This window comes from Muntiacus reevesi, chromosome 5 (assembly GCF_963930625.1).
Source record: "Muntiacus reevesi chromosome 5, mMunRee1.1, whole genome shotgun sequence".
Classification (NCBI taxonomy): Eukaryota; Metazoa; Chordata; class Mammalia; order Artiodactyla; family Cervidae; genus Muntiacus; species Muntiacus reevesi.
The window spans coordinates 3,064,091-3,086,044 of NC_089253.1; the positions used below are offsets into that span (position 1 = coordinate 3,064,091).

Here is a 21,954-nt window from a genome sequence, read left to right on the forward strand (position 1 = left end):
TTAATATGCTGTCTAAGTTGGTCATAGCTTTTCTTCCAAGGAGTGAGTGTCTTTTAATTTCATGGCTGCAGTCATCACCTGCAGTGATTTTGGAGCCCAAGAAAATAGTCTCTCATTGTTTCCATTGTTTCCCCCTCTATTTGCCATGAAGTGATGGGGCCAGATGCCATGATCTTAGTTTTCTGAATGTTGAGCTTTAAGCCAACTTTTTCTCTCTCCTCTTTCACTTTCATCAAGAGGCTCTTTAGTTCTTCTTCACTTTCGGCCATAAGGGTGGTGCCATCTGCATATCTGAGGTTATTGGTATTTCTCCCAGCAATCTTGATTCCAGCTTGTGTTTTATCCAACCTGGCATTTCACATGATGTACTCTGCATATAAGTTAAATAAGCAGGGTGACAATACACAGCCTTGTCATACTCCTTTCCCAATTTGGAAGCAGATTTAAAATTCAAAATTTAAAACAGATTGTTGGTTCTCTAATTACTTGTTGTTGTTTTCAATTTTATTGAAGTATAGTTGAATTATGATGTAGTGTTAATTTCAACTGTACAGCAAAGGGATTCAATTTATATATATATAAAATGTTCTTTTTCATATTCTTATCCTTTATGGTTTATCATACGATATTGAATATAGTTCCCCATACCATATGGTAGGACTTTGTGGTTTGTCCGTCGTACATACACAAGTTTGCACTGTATGAATCCCAAGCTCTCAATCCACTCCTCCTCCACTCTTTCCAAACCCTTGGTAACCACAAGTTATGTATCTTGAGTCTGCTCTGTTCTCTATATCTTGAGTCTGTTTCTATTTCGGCTCTGCATTTACTTTTGGAAAGATACCAGTTTCTCTTCACAAACATCCTTTTGGAAATGTGTTCTTTTTTAATGTATTACTGAAGACTGCATGCCCGAAACAGAACCATTTGAGAGTCTTCTTTACCAAGAGGGCTGACAGCAGGGTTCACACATGCTCCTCCAGTGCAAGGAAGTATTGGTTAACAATCATTTTTGTCTTGACAAAGAATCCAGGATGCAGAGGATATTAAAGCTATTTATAGTTAAGGGACCATTTGTTCAGTAGGGATCAATAAAAATGACGTGAAGTACTGCAAAAATTGTAGCAGAAGTCTGAAGATCCTGCCTACCTTAAGGAATGACATGTTCTTGCTTTTGTACTTCTGCAATGCCTGACAGAGAGCAGGCTTTCCTTATATGTTTGCTGAATTAATTAACTCAGAATTAGTACATGGGGGTTTCCTTGGTGGCTCAGTGGTAAAGATCCATTTGCCAATGCAGGAGACATGGGTTTGATCCCTGAGCCAGGAGGATCTCCTGGAGAAGGAAACAGCAACACATTCTAGTATTCTTGCCTGGGGAGTGCCATGAACAGAGAAGCTTGGTGGGTTACAGTGCGTGTGGTCACAAGGAGCTGGACACAGCTTAGTATCTAAACCACCACCAGCATCAACAATTATTACATGAATCAAGACAAAACAATATCAACTCATGGGAGGCCAAAGAATACTGAATTTATTTATGATGTTTATGATATAGGCCAAACCCATAGATATACAGCACACTGCTTCCAATGATTTGTTTCTAATGAGTTTATGGACAACTGGCCTTACTTTCACCTTTCTTTAACTCTCAATACAATTGTTGGCCTTCCTCAAAAATAAAGAATCTAGGTGGGATTGGTTAGTAACTGAGATTTGTCCGCTGTTTTTGATTCTGAGGTACACAATTCTAAATCTAAAGAACTTTTCTTTAGGTTACCTAGGTTGACTTTCATCTTGTGAAACAGGTTATTCTAAGCCTATCATAGATAAAATGCGTGAGAGTTTTATATCTGTGAAGCATCAAATAAATTATAATTATGATCATAACTATTATTATTATGATATCTATTAGCAAAGACCGACTCCCATTTTCCTCCTGTTTATATATAAAAGGTATATCCCAAATAATTACCTGCTGTCCCCCTCCACATGTCAAATCACATTAAAATCCATCATAATAGAAGGACAGCATCATGGATGTAGGTCGCTGTGACACTGTTTTAACCATGCCCACACCAGTTAGTGGTAAGACCTGGCACAAAATTGAAGCTGCAATTTCCAAAGCACTTTGATAACCTAGAATAAATCGATTGTAAAAAAGACTAAGTTGCTTAGTTTTCCTTTATGAACACATGACATTTTCAGGATTTTGCACATTTTGATGACTTGAAGACTATGTCAACATAAAATTTCTTTCAATTTCTCAGAGGCAAGTGAATCCAGAGATGACATTTTGAAAATAGTTCAAATGTCAAATGGAAGTTTAAACAAAAGCAATTAGTCAGGAGAATTTCAACAATGGTTGGATTTCAGAACCATTTAAGTGCTTTTTGCTACAACAGGAGGTCAGAAATCCCCAAGCAATATTAACAAATGACACATATTATCCAAGGCATATATTTCTTTTCCTTCTTTCCACACTTCCTTAGAGTTCTGCTGTGTGTAAAGCACTGTTCTTCGAATGGAAAACAACTTTTCATTTCCCATTGTACCCTGGTGCCTACTGCAGTGTCTGGCACACAGTGAGTGCTCAGTAAGTAACACAGAATGGTGAATAAATGAAGAAGTAAACATGATGAAGGACGTCCCTGATGGTCCAGTAGCTAGGAACCCACCAGCCAACACAGGGGCATGGGGTCGATCTCTCATCTGAGAAGACACCCCATGCTATGCAGCAACTAAGCCCATTTGCCACAACTACTGAGCCCGAACTCTAGAGCCTGTGAGTCACGGCTACTGAGCCTGAACTCTAGAGCCCGTGAGTCACGGCTACTGAGCCCACAGGCTGCATCTACTGAAGCCCAAGTGCCTGGAGCATGTGCTCTGCAACTAGAGAAGCCATGGCAATGAGAAGCCATGGCAATGAGAAGCCATGCGCACAACTAGAGTGTAGCCTCCACTCAGCGCAACTATAGAAAGGCTGTGGCAGGAAGAAGGACCCAAACATAAATCAATCAGTTAATTAAATTTAAAAAATAATGATGAACAAGAAACATCCCTTTCCACACTGAAGACTTTTTTTTTCTTATAATACAAATGTCAGCACATTTCTTATACTATGAACAACCTAAGAAATAACAGAATATTTACGTGGTTTTGCTTGCTTTTGCCAGACAGCTTGGATGCTGGAAAGCAGAAAACTACTCCAAAAGAAAGCTAAAAATCACTGCAAAGATGAGCTAGTAGGAATCCAAGTAGACTGTGAAAAATGAAGCTGCATGATTGTAGGGAAAACCTAGCAACTATGGCCTGTATCAAAAAAGAAAGAAAAGAAAGAAAATCATGCAGAATGCTGTGAGTCACAAATGTACTTATAATTTTTTTTTTTAAAGTATAACATGGTTTTCTTTAGGACAAGCAATAACAATGCTTTGAAGGTACATGGACAATTTGAAAGGAGAGAAATTACTGGAATCTAAAGTGCTTTCACTTTAAAAAGCTAAAGTGTTTTAAAGTATCTAAAATCTTTAAATCTAAAGTGCTTTAAGTCAACAGGGAAAACTTCACAGCTCATCAGATTTATGTGACAGAAGTTTCATGAAAGAAACCTCACTTATGTTCTTTCTGTCTATGATTAATTTTGAAAATTAAGTGGGCTTTGAAAGGAGCTTGTTGCCAGCAATTTCCCTTTAATAGAAATGGAGCAGGATTGCACGGCCTTACCTGGTGTTCATACAGAGGTGGCCTCTTGGCCACAGCAGCCAGTGCAAGGGAAGTGCAAAAGCAGCCTGTGATCACAACAACTGACAGCAGGAAGCCTGTCTACTGCGCTGTGCACTCACTCTGGGGGAGGCGTCTTCCAGGCCACCCTGCAAATCCCGGTGATTCTCAACCTACTTATTATTCAAATCCCTCATTTATATGACGTCTCAGCAGATGAGAAGCAGCAAATTAGACGACAGAACCTTGGGAGAGAAAGGCATGCTGATGACAGAAGCCAGTGCTGGCGAGCTGAGCTCAGACACGGGCAAGTGCGTGCTAAGTCACTTCAGTCGTGTGTGACTGTTCGTCACCCTGTGGACCGTAGCCCTCCAGGCTCCTCTGTCCATGGGATTCTCGAGGCAAGAACACTGGAGTGGGGTGCCATGCCCTCCTTGGGAAGGGGATCTTCCCGATCCAGGGATGGAACCCGTGTCTCTCAAGTCTCCCGTACTGGAGGTGGGTTCTTTATCACTAGCGCCACCTGGGAAGCCCAAAGGAGGAGGCGCAAACAGCAGTGCATTTGATGACCCCAGACAACCATCAGGAATCCAGAGGGAAACCCTGCATCCACAATGGACTTCGTAATTTTCAGGGCCCAGTGTAAAATGAAAGCAGCAAGCCTCTTGTTCAAAAATTACTAAAAATTTCCAGATAGTGCCAAAAGAGCATGAAACCACACTTGCGATCTTTCTGAACATGAGCCCCAGGTGGGCCCATGACACCAGAGCTGCTGCTATCAGCATGTTCAGTGTAAGTATACTATGTTTCAAGTTGAAAGACACATTTAACACACTTTGGAAAGTGGACCAGAAACCCAGAGATGTTTTATTGTTGTTTTGGCTCTTGAAGTTTTTTGGTTTTTTTTTTTTTAACTGAAGTATAGCTAATTTACAATATTGTGTTAGTTTCAGCTATACAGCAACATGATTCAGATTCTTTTCCATTATAGGTTACTATAAGATACTGAGTATAGTTCTCTGTGCTATATAGTACATCCTTGTTATTTACCTATTTTATACATAGTAGAGTGTGTATATGTTCATTTTAAACTCCTAATTTATCTCCACCCTCCTCCCACCCTGCTATCCCTTTTGGTAACCATATGTTTGCTTTCTATGTCTGTGAGTCTACTTCTCTTTTGCAGATAAAGGGTTAAAATTCAGTTATATGGAAAACCACTTCTGTGTAATTTCACTATCCTAGAAGTTCCTGGATGTGACTAAACTTCCAACATGCAGCTTCAGTAACAAGCTCAGGATTCAACCCCAAACATATGCCTTCCTTTTGTTAAAAAGTGGGTTTCAATCTTGTAAAAACACAGTTAATCCTCTTAGTGCTGAGAAGTTTCCTATTTCTTTGTATTCCACTCATACCTATGTACAGAGTCCCCAAACCTGCCTTATTAAATCAGACAGGAATGGAAACACAAAATAACTTAAGCCATTTACTAATTATGATAACCCAGCAAAGCACTGATAGTGATCAGCTGAAACCATCTCTGATATTTCTAAACATATGCATGTAAATAAAAATCCACCCGGTGTATTTGATTGTAAAAGTTAGACTTTGGGGATGGACTGTCAAAGCCCACTTTATACTGAAAGTCATTTCATTGGGCACTAAAAACACTTAAATACAAAATGAGAGAAATATGTCTAAATCTAGTTTCATAATAAACCATTTTAATAAATAACCCTGTTTCCCGTGCATGAACATCATTTCTTCAGAGAAAAGCATTTCTCACTGTGACAGAAAACAATTTAACTAAGTAAAAAATGAACAATTTAGTATGTACATAGCCAAGATGAAGTATGTCTTTATAAAATAGGAAATTTTACAGAGAAATTAACTAAAGTGGTAGGAGGTAAAATTGGATTTGTCTTCCTTAACTGAAGTATCTGTAATGGAAACATATTTAAAAATGGTGCATTGGCAAAAGCTCAGCGTTTTCTGCCCGTAATAGTCTGTTTCTAATGTGATGTATTTATTTTACATTTCCTCACTCATGTTCTCAGATGTTTTCCTTCCGAAAATAACCTATAAATATTGTAACCATCTATTATTGCCGGAAAAAAAAAGTCCCATAAAAGCCTTTAATATTATTTACTTAATCTCTTCATTTTCAAGCTGTGTGACAGCAGCAATGAGTGACAGTTGATGGTGAAATAATTCTGCACTATGAGATCCTAAAGAAGAGGGTTCTTGTTTTATCATCCTTGGACACTGGTATACAGCAGACACTCATAAAAAATGAAGCATTTAGTATATATCTAGTTCCCTCAAGGCTTCTATTTACACTGATTCTTGTTAGTTTTCAAGAAAGTATTCTTTATAAGCATATCTTGATGAAAGGCAAAATGCTGAATGCATTTAATAATGACTGCATGTATGCATGATCAGTCACTCAGTCGTGTCTTACTCTTTGTGACCCAATGGACTGTAGCCCACCAGCTTCTCTGCCCATGGGATTTTTCAGGAAAGAATACTGGAGTAGGTTGCCATCTTCCTTCTCCAGGGGATCTTCCTGACCCAGGGATCGAATCCACATCTCCAGCATTTGCAGGTGGGATTCTTTATCAGTAGCACCACCTGGGAAGCCCCTTAATAATAACTACAGCAGTTCATACTACATTTCTTGAGCATTTTATTTGTACAAGGCTAAGCTAAGGCTTTATAAAGTACATAAATCTGTTAAATCTTAGCAACAATTCAGTATCCCCATTTTCCTGATTAACAACCTGGTTATAAGAAGTTAAGAAACTTGTCTATTGCCATAAGTTTAGCATGTGAACAAGATGGGGTGCCAACCCAGGAAGAATCCTTGCTTCTCACGGGTGTACTTGGCGAATTTCATAGGGTGAAACTATGAGAAAACAGGTGGTTATCATGCACATCTTGTTCAAAACATTAAGAATTAACAGGGTTGTCTAAAACAGGATAATGTGCTTTTAACCAAATTGTTGGCAAATTTTCCTACAGATAAAATTTAAGCCAGCTAATATCCCTCTGAGAACTATTAATAAAGAGAGACGGGGCTTAATTCAAGCACATGTTGGAGACCACAAATATTTTAGGTCATCACTCACAGAAGTCCACAAATAAAAGATGCAAAGTGGGGGTCGACCTTCAAGCTAATGCAGACGAACAATCCCAGCAATAATGAGACTTAAAAAGACAAACACCTTTCACTGGTTTCGCCCCAAATTACCAAACCTAAAGGCTTCTTCCAGTCTTTAACCTTTGGGCACTGTTGGCACTCAAGAATGTTTCTTCTGTCCTGAGCCCCTCTCCTGACCTGGTTTCCACAGCAATAGTCTATTATGGTCCTTCATTTACAAAAGAGACGCTTCAAACTCTGATGGGAAAAGTATGCACTATTACTGTGGGGTACATTAGAGAATCTAAGGGCAAAGAGTACAGCTGCGTGTCACTAACCTCTGGACCAACCCATGGAAGGCCTTCAGGATGAAGCCTGTCAGAGCCTGTCAGTCTGTCCCTCGGCTGCCTCGTGCTCACAGCCTCTGTCTCAGTCCATCGGGATAGCTCTAACAAAATATCATCAGCTTGGTGCTTCATAAACAACAGAGATTTGTTTCTCACAATCGGGATGCTGGAAGTCCAATATCCAGATGCAGCAGACTCAGTGTCTGGTGAAGTCCCCCTTCCTGATTGGCAGAGTGTGTCTTCTAGATGCATCCTCATTTTGCAGAAGGGGAGAGGGATCTTCCTGAGATTTCTCTTATAAGGGCACAAATCCTCTTCAAAAGGGCCCCACCATCATGAAAGAATTATTTCCCAAGGGCCCCACCTTCAAATACTACCACGTCAGGGATTAAGTTTCAATATATTCTAGGTGGACACAAACATTCATCCATAGTTGTCAGGTTTAAAACTCCTCAATTCTACCACACCCAGATATTACCTGTGAATCCCAATAATAAATTCGGGAAGACAGAATGTTGATCCCAGGGTCAAGGAGGGAAGGACTGGTGGTCAGTACTCAGAGAAAAGGGATGATGTTCTGGGCTAGGCATATACTTCCAAAGCATTTGTAACAAGGAATCTTCTCTGTGGGGCTTCCCAGGTGACTCAGTGGTAAAGATGCCACCTGCCAATGCAGGAGATGCGGGTTTGATCCCTGGGTCAGGAAGATCCCCTGGAGGAGGAAATGGCGCCCCACTTCAATACTCTTACCTGGAACATCCATGGACAAAGGAGCCTGGTAGGTTACAAAATGGAACTTTGCAACCCCAAGTCCCTGGGGCTGCAAAACAGTCAGACACGGCTGAGCACGCATGCACGTATCTTCTTTGTGAGATTTCAAGTCTGATGCTGCTTTGCACCACGTCACAAAGACGGTTTTCAATGCTCATGTTCGCCAAGTTCTGGTTAGCTGTATTTCTTTGCTTTCTCTCCTGTCAGTTCCCTTCTTTCCCTCCCTTCAACATCACTGTTTTAGAGACTCAAAGACTAATCATACAATGTGGAAGTCAAATTAGTTAAAATAAACTCCATGCATGTGAAGACATCATTTTACATTTATTGAGAATTTATTATGTGTTAAATTCTTACTAAAGTACTCTACATATATTAACTCATCTATTCTTGGTGGCAAGCAAATTCATTACTTAATGTACATACTCTCATTTTTGCAGTGAAGTAAACTGAAGCTCAGCAGGGTTAAGTAATGTGTCCAACCTCACACAGCTAAGAAAGTGGTAGAGCTAGGATTTAAATGCACACATATTTGATTCTAGTGCCCAAGCTCTCTCCTCCCATGATTAGAAACCTGACCATGAGAATAAATGGCAAAGAGCTAAACAGACACTTGTCTTTGTGTTATTAAGTCATGAAACTGCTATCAATAACTCACCACAGGTTGGTTTTGTCATTTTATTGTTAGATTTCCATATGCTTTCCTAGAATAATCTATCTCAATGTGAATAAAATTTATGGATTTTTAAAACATTTGAACATTTTTATAAGAATGTTGAGAAGCTAGAAACAAAGTCATTTAAAAATGACAGCAAATGCCAAGACCAGAATGTAAAGTGGCAACCATACTGAAACTGGACTTTGGGTTTTCAAGGTCAGTGGTGAAACTATATCTCATCCTGTAGCTACTTATCAGGTAGTAATTTCCAGTGCTTTGAAAGGAAAGTGCTTCCAGAGAATTTACTTTAAAGGACTCAAAAAGGGATCAAATAAATGAGACTCTGACGAGATTCTGATTTACGAAGCACACTAGTGATGCTCAATAGTAACTTCCATGTGGCCTTGTGACTTACATAAAAATTCTCCCACAGTCGGTCCCCTGGGCATGAGAGCATGGATGCTCTTTCAGGATTCCTGAAATGATTATAACAACTTAAGACCACACAAATCTCTCATCAAATCCCTTATACCTGTTAGAACTCCCCCAAATCATTAAACTTAACCAATTCACAAGCACCACACAACAAACAGAAACGAGAGATCTAACTAAAGCCTGGATTGACAATCTCAAAAACTGCTAAAGTCTTAGGTTCCACAGATAAGCAATATCACATGGTGCCTGTCTTCCTCTGTCTGATCTGCTTCCCTTTCTGTGACAATGTCTAGGTCCACCCATGGATGGTTTATATGTAGAATCAAAAACAAAATGCAAATGAGCTTACATGCAAAATAGAAATAGACACACAGACATAGAAAACAAACTTATGGTTACCAGACAGGAAAGCAGGGGGAAAGGGCTAAATTAGGAGTTTGCCATTAACACATACACACTAACATACACAAAATAGACAAACAACAAGGACCTACTGCATAGCACAGGGAACTATACTCAGAAATTTTTAATAACTGATAAGGGGAATGAATCTCAAATGTGTATCTGTGTGTATTTTACAGGTGGTGCTAATGATAAAAGAATCCACCTGCCAATGTAGGTAGACAGAAGAAATGAGGGTTTGATCTCTGGGTCAGAAAGATCTCCTGGAGGAGGGCACAGAAACCCACTCCAGTATTCTTGCCTGGAGAATCCCATGGACAGAGGAGACTGGTGAGCTACAATCCATAGGGTCACACAGAGTCGGACACGACTGAAGTGACTTAACTTAAGCACATACACACACACACACACACACACACACATATATAACTGAGTCACTTTGCTGTACACCTGAAACTAACCCAAGTTGTAAGTCAGCTACACTTCAATAGGAAAAAAAAAAAAAAAAGACTGAACAAAGGCTGAAAAAAAAAGCCCTGCTAACTTTTAACATTTGGTGTAATAAGAAAAGCATGGTATTAGGAGTCCTTGGTTATGCCAGCTACCTCCACCCCCTTAGGAGAACTCAGCCTTCCCATCTGTGCCCTTTGACGGTCTCCTGTAGAGTCTCTGAGAGCTGCCATAACCAAGGACTGCAAGCTGGCTGGCTGAGCACAACACACATGTATTATCATCCTGAAGGTCACAGGGTAAAAGCCGGGGTGTCAGCAGAGTGGTGCTTCCTCTGAAAGCTCTAGGAGAGGATCGGCCTGCTTCTCCCGACTTCTGGAGGATGCTGAGGACCCCTGGCACTCCGTGGCCTGTGGTAGCACGTCTTCAACCTCCGCCTCTGTCTGCAGCCCCAAGGCCGTCTTTTCTCTGGGTCAGGTCTCTGTGTCCAAACGCCCCTCTTCTAATAGGGCGGCAGTCACTGAATCAGGGTCCACCCTCATGCAACAGGGGCTGCCAGGCGCACTGTGTGTGTGTCAGTCACTCACTCATGTCTGGCTCCTTGCAAACCCAAGGACGGTAGCACGCCAGGCTCCTCTGTCCATGGGATTCTCCAGGCAAGAATACTGGAGTGGGTTGCCATTTCCTTCTCCAGGAGTCTTCCTGACCCAGGGATTGAACCCAGGCTTCCTGCATTGCAGGCAGATGCTTTACAGTCTGAGGCACCAGGGAAGCGCAGGTGGCGATAGTGATAAAGAGTCTGCCTCCCGGTGCAGTAGACTCAACAGATGTAGGTCCCTTCCCTGGGTCAGGAAGATTCCTTGGAGAAGGAAATGGCAACCCACTCCAGTATTCTCGCCTGGGAAATCCCATGAACAGAGTCACCTGGTGGGCTACAGTCCATGGAACCAGAAAGTCAGACATAACTGAGCACCTGAGCACACACATATACACACACTAATTGATCTCACTCTAACTAGATTACATCTACAAAGGGCTTATTTCCAAATAAGGTCACATTCATGGGTAGAGGGGGATTAAGATGTCAATGTATCTTTTGGGGGACACAATTCAACCCATAAATACATACAAAATAAAGTGTGTGTACAATCATCTGAAAGAATTCCCTGAGCACCAGAGTCCTCAGATCCTTAACACATTCCCTGAGTTGCTCACATTTTCACATCCTGTGGCATTTGTCTATAGCACTGGGGACCATTAACCAGACCAACCCTAGTTCTGCATGACCAACCAATTGGGTGACCTTGGGCAGGTCACCAAGGTGCCCACAAGTCCATTTTCTTCCCAGGACTGTGTGCGTGGGTGCTCAGTCGTGTCTGACTCTGCAACCTCGTGGACTGCAGCCCGCCAGGCTCCTCTGTCCATGGGATTTCCCAGGCAAGAACACTGGAGTGGGTTGCCCTTTCCCTCTTCAGGGGGTCTTCCTGACCCAGGGATGGAATCGAGGGCTCCTGTGGCTCCTGCATTGCAGGCAGATTCTTTTACAACTGAGCCCCCAGGGAAGCCCTCTCAGGACCGTGATGAGAGGTGAACTAGCTAATCTGTGAAAACCCGGGCACGGCTGGGCACAGAGCAGATCCGCACTCGGCTTCCCTGGTTAAGGTTCCTCTTCTTGCCGTCGCCCCCGAGAGGAAGGAAGCACATGCCGGGGAATACGCAGGAGTCGCCCTAACATGTCCGGAAAGAATGAAGAGAAGTGGGCAGTGATTTCAATTAAAATTCACTGTTTCTCTCAGAACAGAAGAAAGTAATAAACCAATGCAGTAAATTACTGCTGTGGAGTTAATGCCCAGATAAAAGATATAAAAGGGATATTTACGACTTTAATCAATCTTTTTTGCATATATATGTATATATATATATATATATATATATAACTCCATCATCTGCTTTATTTACATGACTGTGTCCCCCTCCCAAATAATTGTCAGTAATTTCTAGCAGCAGCTATGCCAGCAGCTGAGCCCCAGGAGCAGGATGGGCATCTACTGGGTATCTGGGACCTGCCCCTCCTCCACCCCTCCTCTGGAGGCTGGAGGACGAGAGTGGCCGAGCAGCAGCATAGGCGTTGCTGTTCAGTCGCTCAGTCACGTCCGAGTCTTTGCGACCCCGTGGACTTCAGCACGCCAGGCTTCCCTGTCCCTCACCATCTCCTGGAGCTTGCTCAAATGCATGTCCATTGAGTTGGTGATGTCATCCAACCATCTCATCCTCTGTTGTCCCCTTCTCCTCTGGCGTTCAATCTTTCCCAGCATCAGGGTCTTCTCTAATGAGTCAGTTCTTCGCACCAGGTGGCCAAAGTATTGGAGCTTCAGCTTCAACATCAGTCCTTCCAATGAATATTCAGGACTGATTTCCTTTAGGATGGACTGGCAGGATCTCCTTGAAGTCCAAGGGACTGTCAAGAGTCTTCTCCAACACCACAGTTCAAAAGCATCAATTCTTCAGTGCTCAGCTTTCTTTATAGTTCAACTGTCACATCCATAGATGACGACTGGAAAAAGCATAGCCTAGACTAGATGGACCTTTGTCGGCAAAGTAATGAATCTGCTTTTAAGATGCTGTCTAGGTTTGTCGTAGCTTTTCTCTATGCAGCAGCATAGAGACATGACCAATACCCCAGCACTGCTGAATAAGCAGTAGGCAGAACAAGCAGCATCCAACCCAGGTGGCGCCAGTGTAAAGAATCTGCCTACCAACACAGGAGAGAAAAGAGAAGAGGGTTTGGTCCTTGGATTGGGAAGATCCTCTGGAGGAGGACACGGCAACCCACTCCAGCATTCTTGCCTGGAGAATCCCAAGGTCACAGGAAACAGTCCATGGTGTCTCAGAGAGTTGGACTCCACGGAAGGGACTTAGCATGCACGCACCCCCTCAGGGAGGGGCCTCTGAGCCACCTGCATGCCCAGCATCTGTTCCCAGACAGGCATCTGTTCCCTCCAGCTTCTGCTTGTTCAGGCTTCTGCCCATTTTGCCCAATATCCCCATACCAGCCTGGAATTGGTTTCATAGAAGTCAGCATCTGAAAATCCTTTTCCGAAGTAAGTCATGTTAACTCAAAGAACTGAATCTGTTTCTCATGAATGCTGTTGCCTAACTAGCAGCCTCATCCGTGAAAACTTGACTTACTTTTGGTGGTCAAAGTTTTCCTTCCTATTACTTACAGAGATACCAATTCTCACCTATCAGAGTCTTTTCATCCTATGGTGTATCCTAAGATGATGATCTCAGACACTGGTTCTGAGTCCCCACAAATCTAGCAGTTTTCTGGGGCTTATAAATGAACATTGCATACTTAGGAGAGATGACAAAGATCTCTGAGAGCCCTAATCTAAATACAGGACTGCAGAATCCCCAGCTGAGGGCAAATGGATTTGCATTCTTCTTTTTCACCCACTGTTATTTCAGGGAAGAAACAATCCACACATCTATCCATTAGAAAGCTGACATTAAGCAGAAACAGGATATGGGGCTGCTTAAATATTTCAAGGGAATAAACCCTGAGACCTTCAAAATAATCTCTTGATGCTGTTTCCTGAAGAACGCTGCACAAAACTGACTTTGGTGAGAATTTTGTCACCAGCCAAATCCTCTCCAAATACTGAGAGTTGAGAAAACGATAATTTCATCCACTTTCATTCTGCTAGAAGTTATTGTTTTGTTATTTTTTTGCCAATAAATTTGATTTCAAATACTCATAAAATCTTTAAAATACAAGGAACCTGGTGTCAGAGGAAAATTAGAGGCACCTTTGGATTCTTCCTTTTTCATTTTATTTCGTTTGATTATTATTAATATATATGCAACTGTATCTATATATTGATACATGCACACATGCACTTTTTGAAAATGTTAACAACACCATCACACTTCCCTAATTAGTCCACTCATCTGGCACAGGGTTTTTTGTTAAAGGCATATGAAACAGAGTCTTAGAAAATATGCCACATAAGTTCAATGGTTTTTAATGAGTTCAAAATATTCCACATTAGTTTTTACCCCAGGGGATGTTTGACAATGTCTGGAGGTACTTTGGCTGTCACAGCTCAGGGAAGGGGTGAAAGAGGCCAGAAATGTCACTAAACATCTTATAATGCATAGCACAGCCCCCCCACAAGAAAGACTTACCCAGTCCCGAATGTCATAAGGATTGAAGCTGAGTGACCCTGAAACCAATCAGTACTTACATTCATAGTCAGCATTCTAACAAATCAGGCCACAGGAAGGCACAGTCAGAGTCCACACTAGGAGAAAACACATCCCCCCCGTGACGTACCCATCCCCTCCTCACCCAGCCCTCTGCACCCTCAGAACTGCCCCGAACCCCCAGTCCACACTTGTGAGTTGTTCTCATGGGGAAACGCAGTCCCCCCAGAGACACAATGACAGTGCAGAAAAGTTCCCTTCGTCCTTGTTCACGTGAAGCACATTCACAGGGATGCAAAGGTCACCGCTGAATTTAAATAACCTCCTGTGATAAATCTGCATGAGGCCGATTTGTTCTACTGGACTTGTTGGATTAAATGAACACAATTTAATGTTCTATAGGACAAGGACTCCTTTCATGGCTGAAAGAAGGGGCGAGGGTGATTTACAGTTTCATACATACTCATTCGCTGCATTATCTGCTTTGTGCCTGGACTTATGAATATCAACTCATCACCCAGCGGTCAATTCTCCCCATTCAGGAGAATTTAGCTTTCCACCAGGAAGGCATAAGGAACAAGAGACTGTAATAAGAGATTTCTGCAATGTTCACTTGAAAGAAAAAGCATCAATATTTGTCCTCTTGTTCCTCAATTTGTGTGTTTTTTCTTTTTTTAATCTCTGACGTTATAAAGCAAGGTCTCCTTCTGTTTTCCAGGAAGAAGACTTTTCCTAAGCAGATTATCACCCAAGAGAGCTGGGCATCAAAAGAAGGTTTAGCTTTCCTAAGATGTTAGATTATTTTTTGAGCACCGCGGTCTTCTGAGTCATCATTCTTTTTATGATGATAAACTAATACCGAAGGTTTGTTGATTCATTAAAGTAGTTCTGAATTCCATTTGGCAATGGTTTCTGCTTAATTCTACATACTTGGAAATAATAAGTGTATCCAAATATTGATATAGCCCAGATTTTTATTAACCACAAGTCTTAGGAATCACAATGTTTTTGCTCATGGACCATTAAAGAGACAGGATTTTCATTTTTCCCTACTTCATAAAACAGAGAGTATCTGACGCATATGAGAGTTGATTGTAGGGGTAGGTAGAGAGAGCACTCTGAATTCATGGTCAAGTCTCAGAATCCCAGCTCTGGAAGGCAAGAATGTATGGATAAAGGATAAAGGTGGCTACCTTTATCAGTACCTTTAAAGTTGGGACTGTCTCAGGTACATCCCTCAGCACTGTTACCTCCCTCTTTGGTTTCTCTTTGGATACTGAAGTCCTGAAGCTTGGGAACCAAGCTTTCAGGTAAGCAATGTCAGCATCACACAGGACTTGCTTAGAAATGTAAATTATTGAGCTCCACCCTAGGCATCTGTAGTCTAACAAGCTTACCAAGCAGTTATCATCATGCTGAAGTATGGTCTGGAGTTTCCTCTCTCAGTTACCCCTCTGGGTAACATGTTCCAGATCTGTCTTAAACCACATACCAGAAGGCACACTGCTGCTTTTTATTTATGTATGTGTTTTGGCCACGCTGCAGGACACATGGGATCTTAGCTACCCCACCAGGGATCGAACTCACGTCCCCTGCACTGGAAGCAGGAAGCGTAGTGTCTTAACAAATGAACCACAGGAAAGTCCCAAGCTGATCAGAGTTAGTTTAGAAACTAATGACATCCAATGTTTTAATAATTTATCCCTCCCATTTGTATAGGGAAACTGTCTAAGCCCAAGGGAATCAATAGGTAAGTTTAGGCTTTGATATATTCCTACGGCAGTCATGCTTTTGAAGAGAATCTCTTTCTCTCAACTTCCCTGAGAAGAGATGACAGCAAATCTTCCTACACACCAGGGTTCTTTGGTCAGGTCAATGCCAAGAGGCTCACACAAAGCGAAAGAAAGCTGAGCCTCCACCTCCTCTCAAAGGTAGGTGGAGATGCCATCAGCCAGAACATGGGCCAAAGGGAGACATCACAACTGCAGGAAGGAGTTTAGAAAGTCTATGCCCTGGATAGTCACCATCAAAAGGCCTGGATTAAGTAAGGCTCACTGCCAGAGATCCAGGGTGTCAACAGAGAATAAGCTAACCCTGGTTGGACGTTTAACAGAGGCAAAGCAAAGAATAAAGGGGTTTCTCTTAGGCATGCTTTTTCCTCTCTAAAAAATTATTTTATGAGGCTTCTCAGAGGGTAGACGTAAAACCCAAGGCTTTAAAAGATCTAAATATTTTCAAACAAAAATAAAAAAGATGTGCACAGTTGCTACTTCTAATATCTTCCAACATTCCAGACATTTATAAGTCTTTTAAAATTCCTTCTCTAATGATATAAAGCCTGTCCAACTAGCTCAAGTAGCAACGGATGGGCTTCCAAGGTCAGCTTAACGTGTCCACAGTCCCTGAGTAATTTTCTCATTTCTCTCATTGCACACTGATCCATTCCTCAGGCCTCCCACGTCAGGGGTCTTCAAGTCCTCACACCATCCTCTCCCGCTCCAGCCAGCATTGACCTCTGCCCCACCCTGACGCATTCCTCTCTTCACAGGTTATATTCCACAGAGTTTGGCCTTTTTTTTTTTAAATAATCTGCCTTACATTCTTGCTAAAATGCATTGTATGCATGATGGGCCTATTTTTTCCCAAGAGAATAAATCCTCTAAATGCAGTAATGTCTTATACTTCTGTTCCATCATCCATTCCACCAATGCCTGAGGTCTAGAAGAGCAGTGGCACACAGCCGTCCACTTAACACTTTATAAAACCCGGTGGAAGGTTCCAGGGCTACACTGACTAGGAAGGGAAGACACCACTTCACGTATGTCTCTTTGCAGCATCATGCACAGACCTAGAGCTTATCACACTAAGTGAAGTAAACCAGACAGAGAACACGCATCATATCGCACCATATCACTTACAGGTGGAATCCAAAAAGTGGATACAAATGAATTCATTTACAAAACAGACACAGACACCAAAATGATGGTTATCAAAGAGGAAAAGGGGGGATAAATGAGGAGTTTGGGGCTAACAGATACATGCTACTATATACAAAATCGATAAACAACAAGGACCTACTGTATAGCTTAGGGAACCATATTCAGCGAGCCACCAGGGAAGCCCATTAATATCTTATAATAACTTATCATGGAAAAGAATCAGAAAAGGAATATATATGTGTGTGTATATATATGTATGTATCTATATGTATTTATATACATCTACATGTATATGTGTGTGTGTGTGTATATATGTATGTATCTATATGTATTTACATACATCTACATGTATATGTGTGTGTGTATATGTATGTATCTATATGTATTTACATACATCTACATGTATATATGTGTGTGTATATGTATGTATCTATATGTATTTACATACATCTACATGTATATATGTGTGTGTGTGTATATATGTATGTATCTATATGTATTTACATACATCTACATGTATATGTGTGTGTATATGTATGTATCTATATGTATTTACATACATCTACATGTATATATGTGTGTGTGTATATATATGTATGTATCTATATGTATTTACATACATCTACATGTATATGTGTGTGTGTATATATATGTATGTATCTATATGTATTTACATACATCTACATGTATATATGTGTGTGTATATATATGTATGTATCTATATGTATTTACATACATCTACATGTATATGTGTGTGTGTGTATATATATGTATGTATCTATATGTATTTACATACATCTACATGTATATGTGTGTGTGTGTATATATGTATGTATCTATATGTATTTACATACATCTACATGTATATGTGTGTGTGTGTATATATGTATGTATCTATATGTATTTACATACATCTACATGTATATATGTGTGTGTATATATATGTATGTATCTATATGTATTTACATACATCTACATGTATATGTGTGTGTGTGTATATATATGTATGTATCTATATGTATTTACATGCATCTACATGTATATGTGTGTGTGTGTATATATGTATGTATCTATATGTATTTACATACATCTACATGTATATATGTGTGTGTGTATATATGTATGTATCTATATGTATTTACATGCATCTACATGTATATATGTGTGTGTGTATATATGTATGTATCTATATGTATTTACATGCATCTACAGGTATATATATATATGTGTGTATATATATGTATGTATCTATATGTATTTATATACATATACATGTATATATGTGTGTGTGTATATATAGTATGTATCTATATGTATTTACATACATCTACATGTATATATGTGTGTGTATATATATGTATGTATCTATATGTATTTATATGCATCTATATGTATATATATGTGTGTGTATATATACACATATATAAAGACAGTGGGGCGGGGGAGCAGTATGCTTGCAACTTACACAAACAACTCTAGTGAGGAATACAGGATGACTAATAATAATAACAACATTTATTGAGCGCTTTACTAAATGCCCGCATGCTGGCACTGTGCTAAATGGCCTCCATCCGGTAGACAAGACTACAGTAAACACTCTGAAATTCCAGAGGAACTTCCCACACCTGTTCCCTGAATCAGCCTGGACCACCACTCAGCGGCCAGCTTGGATTTCACTACAAATGCTGGAAGAAAGCATTCGAGTTCCTGCTCAGCCAGAGAGACAGGTGAGCGCCAGCCTGCTGGGTGTCCCCGGCTCGGAACACGTGGGCAGGGCTCCAGTTACTGACGAGCTATGGCAGGAGCCTGCTTGGAAGCGGCCTTTGATTGAAATCAACTGCTCAGCCTGGAATCAATCAAGGGTTCTCTGCACACACCAGAAAGGACCTAGGAGCATTGCAGCTTTTGTTTTCCTTCTTAAGCCACAGGAATTATTGGAGAAAGTCCACAGACTACTGACTTTAAGTGATTTTAGGTCTGGTAGGAAAAACAAAACAAAACAGTTCCTTAGGTAGAGAACAGAGTGTTCATCAGAGAAATCTTTCTCTCTTCTTTCTCGAGGTCAGGACATCTATTATCTGCTGCAAGCTGTGGACCCTAAGCATTGACATTATTTGAGTTTGCATTAATCATTTTAATCCTTATTTATTATGGAGCACATTGCCAAAGCAAAACGAAACTCTATAAATTTCAGCTCTACCACAGAGGAATGAAAGGTCAGTTTACCAGAGTCCATATCTAGTTGAAAAAATCTAAACCATAAATCTTACCTAAGTATACCAGTTAGGTACATCTCCCCTGCATTCCTGAAAAAATGTTACATTAATGTAACCATTGCAGACAAAGGGCTTTAGAGAAACAAGAAGTATGCCCGAAACTAAAGCACCTCATTGGAGGGTTTGTTGAATTGGATGGAAATTTCTCCATGGACAACATTATTAGAGAAACACATTTAACAAGAGTCACACCAGGCTCCTTGGTTCCCTGAACCTCAACAGAAATAGGAACAGTAATAACATGATTCTTTTGGAGATTTGTAGTTCACCAATGGCCTTCAAACACCTCATGACATTGAAACTTCATGAGCAATTCGTGTGAAGAAAGCAAGGCATTTTCCTTCTCTAGGTAAGAACTAGAGGCCCTAGGAGATTAAATGGCATGCCTGTAATCAGTTACAGCAGTCAGGATGGGGTATCAACTTCCTCTGCGCAGCTTCAATGTGCCAGCCACTGTGGTAATCACTTCACATGAGAACCTCTCTAACCCTTGCAACAATCCTTTCTCACTAAAAAATGAACTTCAGAGAGGTTCAATAACTTGCCCAAGCTCATAAAGCACAGAGAGTCTGATTTAGTCTATGTTTTTCTCTGCAGTTGATGGTGCTTCCCAGTTAGATGTACAGAGCAAGGTTCTGAAAAGCAGGACTTCGAACCCCAAATGTTACCTCCTCCATGAAGTACTCCCTGACCACCACCCTCACCTGCCCCACCCTCTCACTTTACTTTCACTCCACCATGAACGCTTGTCATGTTATTAACTTCATTTACCTTTGGGTCCCTGATAAGCTTGGGCCATCTCCTAAGTTTATATATTAGATCTTGTTTGTAAACCAGAAGGCACAGTACATGCTTGGTGAATGACTAAACGGAGAAACAAAATCCAATGTTTTCTTATCATGTGTCTGAGAATTACAAAGTGTGCCATGCATTCCTTTTAGACTACTAGAAAAGTTGGTCTAAAAAATGTCATTCTTGGCACAAATCCTTTTTAAAAATCTACAACAAGGACAGGGAAATTATAACTATGATGAAGATTCCTATCATGTAATGCAGTCCAAATTTTGATAATACAGGACTTTCCGAAAATGTATGCATAGACTTTTCAAAGCTTTATAAAAGACATCTTTAGTTACAGGAGTCTACATGTTCTTCTCTGCAAATAATGTTCATTCTACGGTCTTCACCTCCAACCCAAATTCTTCCCTGTGACGTTTATTCTTCCCTTAATTTCAGCCCACAAGTGCAGGAAGAGACCAGCTGACATTGGCCTTGTGCAGTATCTTTCGTAAAACAGGGCACTGGGTTTACCCTCACTGACTCAAATGCCAAGGAATCAAGAGAGAAAACTCAGAATCTAGCTGGGGTGTTTCAGATTCCACAGGGGCTGTGAAATGTGAAGACGGCCATGTCCTCAACTTCTTTTCTGTGACGTTTTTTGTCTTTGTCCTTTCTTCTTCTTAATTTGCTAAAGTATTTGAGTTCATTTCTCTTCCACAGTATTGCAGAGTCCTTGGCTACAGTGAGAAGTGAATCAAGAGGGCGGGCATCCTCACATGCATGGGTCTAAGGGGGTGCTGAAGGGACGGGCGTGGCGCCAGCTCTCCGGGCCCTCCCTCATGTTCAGGGAGGCCTCAATCAGACACTGATGGCTGGTGACTACTCTGTCTTCTAAGCAAATCAGGGCTGGATCCGGATTCAAAGCTATTCAAATGCTGAATTCTGCTTAACAAAATGACTAACCTACTCATAGTTAGAAAAAAAAAATCAATAGTTAAAAAAAAAAACCCTTGGCATTCTTTTTAAATGATGCTAATGGGAATCTGGCACTTATAAAATGCTTGGGGTCAGCTGTATGTTTCTACTTGAACAAACACAGGCAGGAAAAATGACTATCAACTTCATCAGGACTTTGTCAGGAAAGCAGAACATGTCCCCACCAACACCTTTCCATCACCCAGCCTAACTTTTGACCAACATCAACTTGCCCAGAGGGAAACAGAAAGAATATCTTTACATTCTTCTAAATTTCAATTAATTAAAACTGTATCCATCTCAGCTCTCACTGAGTATTTCAATCGCTTGTACATATCAAAAAGAGGCAAATCACAAGAAAGTAACAAACTTCTGAGATTTACTCCACAAAGCATTTTTTCTACTGCTATATACTTGCTTCGGAATGCATTCAACCAACTCCACGCCTGTGCTTTCTGATCTGTAGCCAGCAAGTATAGTCTTCAGCAATCTCTAGAAACTTTTTAAGCAAAAACCCAGAAAATTAAAAATATGTGTTTTATGTAAAGATTTAGATACTGGAAGTTCTTCTAAACATAACACTTCATTGATGGGTAGTACAGAAATCACAACAATCTGGGGCTTAAAGTTAAGGCTTTAAGGAGATTATTTATAATGAGCTGGATTAAGGCCAAGCAACGGAGGAGTTTGGAAGGAGAGGCATCACAAAACCAGATAGCCACAGAACTCAGCATAGCCTAGGTTATGTTCTCCTAAGAAAGACAGAGCAAGCAGCCAGCTCTCTGAATGTTCTGGGAGACATTTTTTATAATTATGACTAAAGCAAACCTAAGGCTTCCTGAGAAAGCCTCTT

The 21,954-nt window shown here is 40.8% G+C and overlaps 1 protein-coding gene across 2 annotated transcripts in view; it reads right to left on the minus strand.

Annotated features, from left to right (window-relative positions):
• The window catches only part of FAT3 (FAT atypical cadherin 3), a 624,278-nt gene that overhangs the window by 411,521 nt on the left and 190,803 nt on the right, over positions 1-21,954 (minus strand). The window lies entirely within an intron of this gene.